The following is a 10,390-nucleotide window of genomic DNA, read 5'->3' on the forward strand; positions in this document are numbered from 1 at the left end:
ACTCCTTCTCCCTACTAGCAAGATGCCCATGCGTTGCACCGAACATCAAGATGCATTTGTATGAGTAGTTTATCTTGTGGGAGAAAAGGATGGACGAGGGAATGCCTTATTTGCAAATGCGGAGAGGGGTGTGGGTATCTTTTCACAAAATTTCCACAGTTTCCTTCCTATCCGTCGGGTATAAATCGGATGGCCTATATTGCAGGATGGCAGGAACACCATCATCACCAACTTTGTTTTTCATAAGAGTAGGGATATGTAAGTGTCACTGCCCCCTGCCCCCCACGACACACACACCCACACCCACACAAACACACACACACACACACTTCCCAACACCGGAGTAGGGTGACACCTCGATCTTGGTACTAATCTATCGACTGGCTTTTCTCTCAAACACACACACACACGCACACAGACTACCCGACACCAAAGGAGTAGGGCGGCACCTCGATCTTGATAGTAATCTATCTACTCCTCTTTCAAACACACACACACACACATACACACACACTCGCTAGTTGTGCCTCTGTGCTTACCACAAACACTCTCGATACGTCTTTCTCTCCCTCCCCCTCCCCCCCCACCCCAACAATGACAGCAGAAGGGTGACAACTCAATCTGATCGTAATCTGTCAATTGGTTTCTCTCTCAAACATTGTCTCTGTGCCTCGCTCAGTAGCCCCCTCGATATGTAGATTTCTCGCACGCGCACAGCTGTAGTGACGATGACGCTGAACCCAGTGTGCCTCGTTTTTACCGGCCTCATGTGATAGTTTTCACCCTGTTTTCTGTTAATTAACAAGGCAACCTTTTCTTTGTTACTACTAGTGAATCCGAAATCATTCGGGGCAGACATCAAATATATCACTTCAACCCAATTATTGCAGTAACTATTTTAAAAGAAACTAGCTAGATGCCCGTGCGTTGCACGGAACATCAAGATGCATTTGTATGAGTAGTTTATCTTGTGAGAGAAAAGGATGAACGAGGGAAGGCCGTATTTGCGAACGTGGAGAGGGGTGTGGGTATATTTTTGCAAAATTGCCATAGTTTTCTTCCTATCCGTTAGATATAAATCCGACGGTTATATTGCATGATGGCACGCACACCATCATCACCAACTCTGTTTTCTACTCCCTCCATTCCTAAATATTTGTCTTTTTAGAGATTTCAACAAGTGACTACATATGGAGCAAAATGAGTGAATCTACACTCTAAAATATGTCTACATACACATCCGTATGTGGTAGTCCATTTGAAATCTGAAAAAGACAAATATTTAGGAACGGATGGAGTATAAGAGTAGACATGGAGATATATCAGCAGCATGGTCTACAACAAAAATGTACTGGACTGGTTAGCGCCGGATGCTCGCGACGCGATGACATGAGTTTGAATTCTGTCTTTAACTTTAGATTTTTATATTATATATTACTTATTTAATATATACTTCTTTCGCTACTGTACTGACAGTGGAACCCACAGAGTACTTAGAATACAAGATTAAGGATGGACTTGTTTCTTTTTAACTTTCTGTATGAAGCTGTAGCCACCCTCAAGTCACGTGTACACTGTACATGCAATTAACTTTTTATAGAGGGACAATCATACACGCAATTAACTCAAATGGATAGGATGTCACTCTATTATTTCCAGCATAAGAGCATCTCCAACGGCAGCCGGCAAATTTCCTCCCGTTTCCTTCCGCGGAGGACGACATCAAACTCCAGCGGCATACATTTTCACAACTCTAACCAACCAGATGAAATTCGTGCAAACACGGACTGATTTCATATAAGCATGAAGGATTTCGTATAAGAAAGCCGGATCTTCATATAAACATGATGGATTTCATTACATTTACATGAACTAAGCGGTGCCAATCCGGCTATCTTGGTATAATTAATACTCCCTCCACCCGGAAATACTTGTCCTAGAAATCGATGTATCTAGACTTATTTTAGTTATAGATAAATACAATTTATCCATTCTTAGAACAAAAATTTCCCGCCAGCTGGAGAGGGAGTACATAATCTAAATGGCCGCCCGCGGATCCCTTTGTCTTCCTCATGACCAACAGACACTTTGCGGGGTCGACGAAGGTCCTCGGAAGAGACGAAGAAGCAAAGAAACCACCTAAATGCGCAGTCGTCGCTTCGGTGGTGGCCTTCATGGGACCCAAGTGGCGGCGGCCTCCCGTGTTCTACTTCTCCTCGATGATGGCGGCGGACACGGAGAAGCTGGCCACCGACTCGTCGCTGTCCACGCACCCGACTTCTGTCTCTGCCTGCATGGCGCTGCCGCAGACACGGGAGGCGCGCCCACAGACACGGGAGGCGCGGTATGATGCGGCAGCGACGACGCCCGTACCGGTGTGCTCGCCGCCGTGCCGGCGTGGAGCAACTCGCCACTCCTCATCAAGCTGAACTAGAGCGGCGAGTTGCTGAACCACGCGCCTGCTTGGGGCGGCAACTGGCTCCGTCGGGCCAAGCGAGGTTGGTGAAGCACCGAGCGGCCTCGCCCGTATCCGGAGGGCTCGGTGGGCCACCCAGCCGGGTAATATGCCAGAGAACGGCTCCTCGGAAGCCATCGGAAGAGTGGAGAGAATGGTGAAGGCGGAGATGGGGGAGCGGCGGAGGGGTGCGATTCTTGCCCGCTGTCGGTCTGGCCTCGTGTAAATAGAGGGCGGACGGTCGGGAGCTTGGCCGGCGTCTGGCCTCGTTTAAACTGAGGGCGGACGGGAGGAGCTTGGTCGGTGTTGCGTTTAATTCCGGCCCGCTCATGAACGGACGTGTGGCCGGAGTAGGTTTCTCGGTTTGCATGCGGGTTTAACGGAGGGGTTTGATGGAGGCGATGAGGCGTGTTCAGCCGGAAATGCAGCGGGCGGCGCAGTACTATTCGATTTGACAGCGGGTGGTGCAGTTCCCGATACGGCTTTAATGCAGATGAGCGAGGGAGTAGCGGTTCCCGAAATGTTGAACGGCCAATGCATCCTCCTTCAATTAATGCATGAGGGAAGTAATGGGAGGAGGATCGGGAAAGGAGGCTGCACGATGTGAATGCAATGCAGTTTGCCCTCATATAAAGGCGCCCCTCCATTCCAATGCATCTCCACATCGTACGCACCTAAGCATTTACCTAAGCACCTACACCAAGCGCAAAAGAGCTCACTCCAGACCCATGGTGGTGATGCGCGCGAGCGGCCAGTGGCTGTGCCAGATGGTCCACGACGTCGGCCTGCGGCATGGCGCCGAGGATCGTCTCCAGACGGTGTTGGAGACCGGCTGGTGGATGGCCGCCGTCGATGCCAACTACGACTCTCAGTTGGACCAGATGATCGTTGCCATCACCAACAAGTTCACCATCCTCAAGAAGCTCGCGGACGACATCACCGTACTCCTCCAGCCCGCGCGCCCGGGCTCCTCATTGCCTACCACCCTAATCGGCCTCCATGGCCGGAACCTCTTTCAAGCACTGGTGGCCCTGCGACTGCCCGCCGACGCCACGAAGAATGTCCACCTGGAGGTCGCGCTCGCCGCGAGGCGCTTCGCCCTGCAAGAATTCGTCGACCTACACATCCATGTGTACGAGCAAAATCGTTTACATAGGTATCTACAAGGCCACTGAGGATGCTATGACGTTGGCCTTCCTCTACCGGCTGGAAGCCTTGGATGCCTCTGCTGAGAAGCACCTCGACCTCGCCACAAAAGCCACCGCTCCTTAGCCGCCATTCGGTGGCCCGGCGCACTAAGTTGATGAGGTGGAGGTCATACGTTGATGGATGCATCTTTATTCTTGCCTTCTGTAACCACCACTGCGATCGCATCATCATCATGGCCTTAATTCTTATTGTGGTGTTGCATTCTCGTTCCAGTCAATACCGACTTGTGCGATCCCTTTGCTTAATTATATGCATCACTGTAACTAGTACTCCATCCGTCAATTTATAAGTTGTGCTTACCTTTTCCATCAACTTCGTGCAACGCGCGGGCGTCTTGCTAGAAACACTAGAACATGTCGGACCGCGTGTGACCAAACTGATGATGCGCCAACCTAGCTACTACGTACCATGCTTATCTGGCGAAAATAGCCCCGCCCTAGCGTTTCCAATCGTTATTTCTATCTGTCGATCGTGCCAAGGAGCAGAACCAAAATGTTACAATTTATACATGTTTCTCTACTCCTACTCCTATAAAAGACTTAGTTGGTGATGGTGGTGTGTCTGCCATCCGTCGTTTCTGACCATTAGATCTGCATCTAACGGCTGTGAGGTAAGTTGTGGCATTTTTGCAACAATAGCCCACTTCTCTGCTCCAATTTGCAGAAAACCCCTTATTAACTTGAAAGCAACCACATCCCTCCCTCACCTCATCAAAACAGCCTAAGAAATATATTTTGAGTGAAAAGTACTCCCTCCATTCCTAAATATTTGTCTTTCTAGAGATTTCAATAAGTGACTACATACGGAGCAAAATGAGTGAATCTACACTTCAAAATATGTCTATATAATCCGTATGTGATAGTCCATTTGAAATCTCTAAAAAGTCAAATATTTAGGAACGGAGGGAGTAATATATTAGGAGTATATCAAAACAAGAGTGATTTCTTTCAAGTATGTGAACAAGTAATACTATTCTACTACTTTGGATCCATCGCAATGCACGGGCACATTGCTAGTAAAAGGAAAAGGCCTGCCGCGTTCGCGTCGCACTCCCCCCACACACGCCCGGGAATCGGGAGTACTCCACGGCCCGTCCGGCACGACACATAGCTTAGGGAAGGCGTGTTGCCTAGCATTTTCACTTTCATGTGGGACCGGCGTTGAGCAAACCGACTATTGGCAAACCGCACCCCGCCCGCCGCCGGGTTGGAAAACAGAAACGAGGGGAAGATCTAGCTATAGCACGGAAGCCAAGAAATTTGGTGTCAGATGGGGCTTGTTGATAGAGTAGGAGCATTCCGTACTACTCTGCTCCTACTAGTACCAAGTTTGTACTATACAACTAGTACTACCACTATACAACTAGTAGGTACGTGCATGACACAACATCGTAGGAACAAAAAAGGGAAGATCTTGTTTTGGGTGATTTATCTTTTTTCTGTCAACGTAGTATGAATAATATGATATGGGGGGCGCCCATGAAGCTTATGTGGCTTGGTTGCATGGCTACGAAAGGTTAGAGAAAAATAAATAGATAATGTGTTTAGAGTGCACTCCGCTAAACAGATATACTTTGGATCCATTGCAATGGGCCGGCACATCTATATCTATACCCCCTATATGGTGTGTGAATAACTTTGAAAGTTGGTCGTTGGATGAAGCCAATCCGACGGTACAAAGATGGCAAATCCAAGCACTACTGGCCGTTGGATATCATCTACATTCCACCAGATTCTGCCACATGTAGAATCTAGAAGACTCCATGGTTGAACTTCATTCATGACTAACTTTGCCACAACTATAAGCTTAGGCAAAGTGTGTCTCAAACAAAAAATGTGGCTAACAAAATGGCCACCATAAGTGTGGCAAGATTTGGGAAGAAGTTGAGTCTATGACATGTGGACCATGTAGCTAGAAAAGTGTGGCAAGCCACAAGTGTAGCAATGAACCAAACACATATCGGCACGCCTAAGCTTAGGCGTGGCAACCTTAGGCTGCAAACCAAACCATAACTTTGAAAGTTCGTCGTTGGATGAAGCCAATCCAATGATACAAAGATGGCAAATCCGAGCACTACTGGCTGTTGGATATCATCTACATTCCACCAGATTTTGCGACATGTAGAATCTAGAAGACTCCACATGTAGAAGCATAATGCACAAACCACCAGAATCTCATGCGTGCAATGCACGTGTACCTTACTAGTAGTTGGTAGTAGTAAGAAACAAATTCCGGGTTTGGCACGAGCTCGTACTGCGGGAGCACCACAAGGCCTGCAGCAGGAGTTACATTTCCCTCTCGGGGCCCACGGGACCGAACTTCAGTGGCTTAGTGCCCGGCCGATGAGTCAATGACATGCGGACCTTAAATGCGGCTGGCCCACATGTCATTCTCATGTTGGCGGTGTGGTTCGCGACTCACTCGTTCGAGATGAACCGACCAGTGGTGGCGTGGCCGTGGCGAGGGTGCCACAGCTGGGCGTCGGGGCGTTACGAGGCGTAGATGGCCACACTGGCGGGTACTACCTGTAGTACAGAAGTACTCCAGCTGAGGATTGATGCCCGGGACGAAATGTGTCACAGCCGCTGGATGAAAATTCGATGGTGCGGGACGTGTGGTGTCATGGGTTCGTGCGGCGTCATGGAAATCGCGTGTGGCTGTGGTAGAAACTTGATGCTCGCCGCATTTAAGGTGGCCCACATGTCATGCACACAAAGGCAGAGGGGCGGTGCGACCGAGAGGGGTGAGGCACACGTTGGGGGACGTGGTGCCGTGGGTTGGAGCGGCGTCGTGGGAATCTCGAGTGGCAGTGGATGAAACGTGATGGTCGCCGTAGTTGAACTTCCATGGACAAGCTGTCATGTCTACGGACACATGCATTGCATACCAATCACTAGAAGGAGTAGTAGAGAAAGCTAGGCGGATAAATAGTTCCTTATAGTCAAGCGGACCCACGCTACTACTTGTTCCAAAGACATGCACACCATCGAAATAGTCCATCTATATCAATATACATAGAGAGGGAATATTTTTTACAAGAGAGGAAATAGTTCATCCATCCATAATGCCCTGCTGCTGGTGCAACATCTTCTTCTTCTTCTTCTTCTTCTTCTTCTCCTTCTTCTTCTCCTTCTTCTTCTCCTTCTTCTTCTTCTTCTTCTTCTTCATCTTCATCATCATCATCATCATCATCATCATCATCATCATCATCATCATCATCATCATCTTCTTCTTCTTCTTCTTCTTCTTCTTCTTCTTCTTCTTCTTCTCATTTTCTGTGGGAGACGGCTTCACAACAAGCTCTCTGGACCTTGCAGCTATCTTGAAACTCACACGGGCATCGAGGGCAGCATATTTTATCCGCTCGTACCTCAAGGGATAATTCTCCCATCCAGACGACCTTAATGCCAGCGTCTCGTCACCCTTCTGAAGATTTGTTCCTAGCACAAAATTTGCTACGTCGAATAGGGATGGTGTCGGTTTATCACAATCTTCTACAGGAATTTTTATTCTGGTTTGTAGGTCAGCGATGCTTTTCAAATCAAGGTTGTATGGCTCCAACTTCTGTTTGTCCCCTGCGATGGCTGCCCCACGGAAGTATATGTCCTCCCGAGACAAGAAATCGTGAAGCTCACCTGGTATGGAGGGCGCGTGTATGATGTGGTACACCAAAACATCATCTTCAAGCACAGCTGAAGGACAACGGCGCATTGGATCTTCCCAATGGCACGCTCCGTGTACTCTGCGTCGAGACCGATGACATTCATCTCCACCTTTTGGAGGGAGTTGGATACATTGTTGATCCACTTTCGAACAACCCTTGGGTGGTCGGTGACTGTGGAAACTATGCTCAACGAGCCTTCGACGAGGACATGTTGGACGCTAAAAACCCGCATCTCGATCTCTTTCGCCATTTGGAACCGCTGGACCAGAGGGCTATGGTTTGGAGAATTAGGATTAGATGGCTAATCTAACTGAAGAAGATGATAATTTATAGGGGCTTCGGAATTACTCCAGGAGGATGTGAAGAGGTTAAAACAATGTGAATGCAGTGTGGTTTGGATGCAAATGAAGATCAAGGAGTAGTGAAAAAGCCGAGGAAAATCGGTTCCCGATGGAGAAGTAAATGGGAGAAGTTATGCGCATGCATGAGGAGAGGTGCGGTGGTTTGACTGCTGCATGCAATGGATTCGACGGGCTCTTCGGTTGCCTTTTCTCTCTCCCACGCGCACAGAGTGGCCCACTTGCATGCTGCAGTTTATTGGCTGGAGTCGGGCTGCAACTGCTCATGCGTACGCTAATTAATGCTATGAATGCGGGGCATGGAGGGAAATGGGCGCATGCAAAAGGGTATATACGCAGACTAATTAGAGAAATACTGAAAAAAGCTATGCGCAGACAAAAGAGGACCGGAGGGAGTACTACTCATGTTCCTACTACGGTTGTCGGGTGGTTGGTGCGACATATGCCAAGGGATGGCTTATCATTGTGGGAGCCAATAAAATGTCGCCGGTGCCTGGAAACGGGATGAGGCGAAGACATGCACGCCGGCGAATCTTACCCAGGTTCGGGGCTCTCCGAGGAGATAACACCCCTAGTCCTGCTCTGCGGGGTCTCCGCATGATCACTAGATCGATAAAGGGTAGCTACAATCGCTCCTGGAGCTGTTGGGATCAAGGGAGAAGAAGAACAAAGCTAGCTCTTGCTTCCCTCTATCTATGGTGTGTGTGCTATGCGTGGGTGTTAACCTAGAAGCCAGCGATGCTCAAAGGCCAACCCAGAAGCGAACCCTTTGCATGGGTGCTCCGGGGGGTTTATATAGGCCTACCCCCCGGGGGTACAATGGTAATCCGACTGGGAACTGGTCCCAGCCGTCAGTGTCTATGCTCGCCGGCTTCTCCGCCGGCTGCTGGGTCCCGCCGGCTAGTGGGTCCCGCCGGCTGCCGGCTACTTGGTCGACAGGCCGGTCCCACCGCCTAGGGTCTTGTCGGCGGCTGCTTACTGTAGCCGCGCCTCTGATGATGTGGGCTTTGTCGAGGTGAGCGTGGCTACAGTGGGCCGCCTCGGGGGCTATCACTGTAGCATCACCTCGTCTTGTCTCCTTAATGGGGCTCCTGCTCCGAGGGAGGGAGTAGCCGGCTTCTGGAGGCCGGCTAGACTCCTGGCCGACTAGGAAAAGCCGGGCCGCCTTCATGCCTCTCTCTGGCTGAAGGGGCCCGCAGTCCTCAGGCCGTATAGGAGTGGGTCGCGGATGACGTCGAGGCTAGCGTGGCTACAGTGCCGAGCCGCACGGGAGACGTCCCTCCCGTACGGCCTCCTGTAGCCGTGCCCGCCTCGGGCTTCGGGGGTCGTGGGCCGCACTGTGGCCATACCCCGTCAGGTCGCCGTTATGTAGGAGTGGTTGTGGTCTTGGCCGGCTCCTAGGAGTCGGCGTCCTTCTTGGCCGGCTTCTTGGAGTCGGCCACCCCGTGGTCGTCCTGGGGAGGAGTCGGTGAGGCTGGGTCGCCTTCCGGGAGTCGGCTTTAGTGGTAGCCGGCCAGGGAAGGCGGCCCAAATGCTTGGAGTGCTTGAAGGCCCAAAGGCTTGATAAATTTTCCGAAGAGCCAGGGGTAGTCGGTTAGGCTACCCGTGGCCATTCCCTCCGACAGTAGTCCCCGAAGCTGATTGGGCTTCGAGGTGGAGTGGGGTTCAAGAAGCTCGATCAGCTTCCTATCGTGACAAGCCGGCAGCTGGGAGCCGGCCTTGGTCAGGCGCGCCGCATTAGTCGAATTCTCCTGGAGTTGGGGGGGGGGGGGCGGGAACCCGCGGGCACCTGCACCGGGCCGCGGGCCGGCCTCGGGCCGTTGGCGTGCCACGTGGCCGGAAAGCCTGCCAGCCCACGCGCGTGACGGGACGTCGCCGCAGGGAGGGGGCCCGCCACGTCCGCGCCCCGGCCCAGGCGCGGATCCTTTGTATCCCGAAACCGCCCGCACGTTCCGTGCGGCAGTTTCGGCTCGCACTTATGCATAATAAACGCGGGACATGGGGGGAGTGGGCGTAGTTAATCCCACGTCTCCCCCCCCCACGTCCGGCCTCTTCGGCCGCGTGAGGCTATAAGTAGGGGGAGGTGGAGGGCGGCAGGCCCTCGCACGCTCCTCCTACTTCCACCGTCTTCTTGCCTTGCTCGTTCTCGCGACAGCGCTTCGCCGCCGCGCTCTTCCTCCGCACGCTCCTCCGCCGCCGTGCTAGCTTCCGCTATGCCTCCCCACGTAGAGCAGCTTGGCGGGGATTGGGACGGCTCCATCGTCCATAACGATCACATCGATTTCCTCCGCGACACCCGGCGTCTGCCTAGCGCGGACAAAGTGGAGGTCCGCCTCGCGCCGGAGAAGGAAGTCAGGCCGGCGCCGCGGGAGGGCGAGCGGGTAGTCTTCCGCTCGCACTTCCTGCGCGGCTTTGGCCTGCCAGTGAGCGCTTTCTTCCGCCCCTGGCTGGAATTCTATCAGCTCCAGCCGCACCACCTTACCCCCAACGCGGTGGTGCTGCTGTCGGCCTTCGTCACCCTGTGCGAGGGCTATCTTGGCGTCCTCCCCACCCTCGAGCTCTGGGGGGAGTTCTTCCAGTCGAAGCTGGGCACGCGCGTGCGGGGCGTGCCGCCTCAGACCGACGCCTTCATCGCGTCGCGGAGATCAGGCGCCGACAACCCCTTCCCCATCATCACACTGATCCAATCGGTGAAGAAGTGGC

Source organism: Aegilops tauschii, chromosome 5, assembly GCF_002575655.3.
Source record: "Aegilops tauschii subsp. strangulata cultivar AL8/78 chromosome 5, Aet v6.0, whole genome shotgun sequence".
NCBI classification, from domain to species: Eukaryota; Viridiplantae; Streptophyta; class Magnoliopsida; order Poales; family Poaceae; genus Aegilops; species Aegilops tauschii.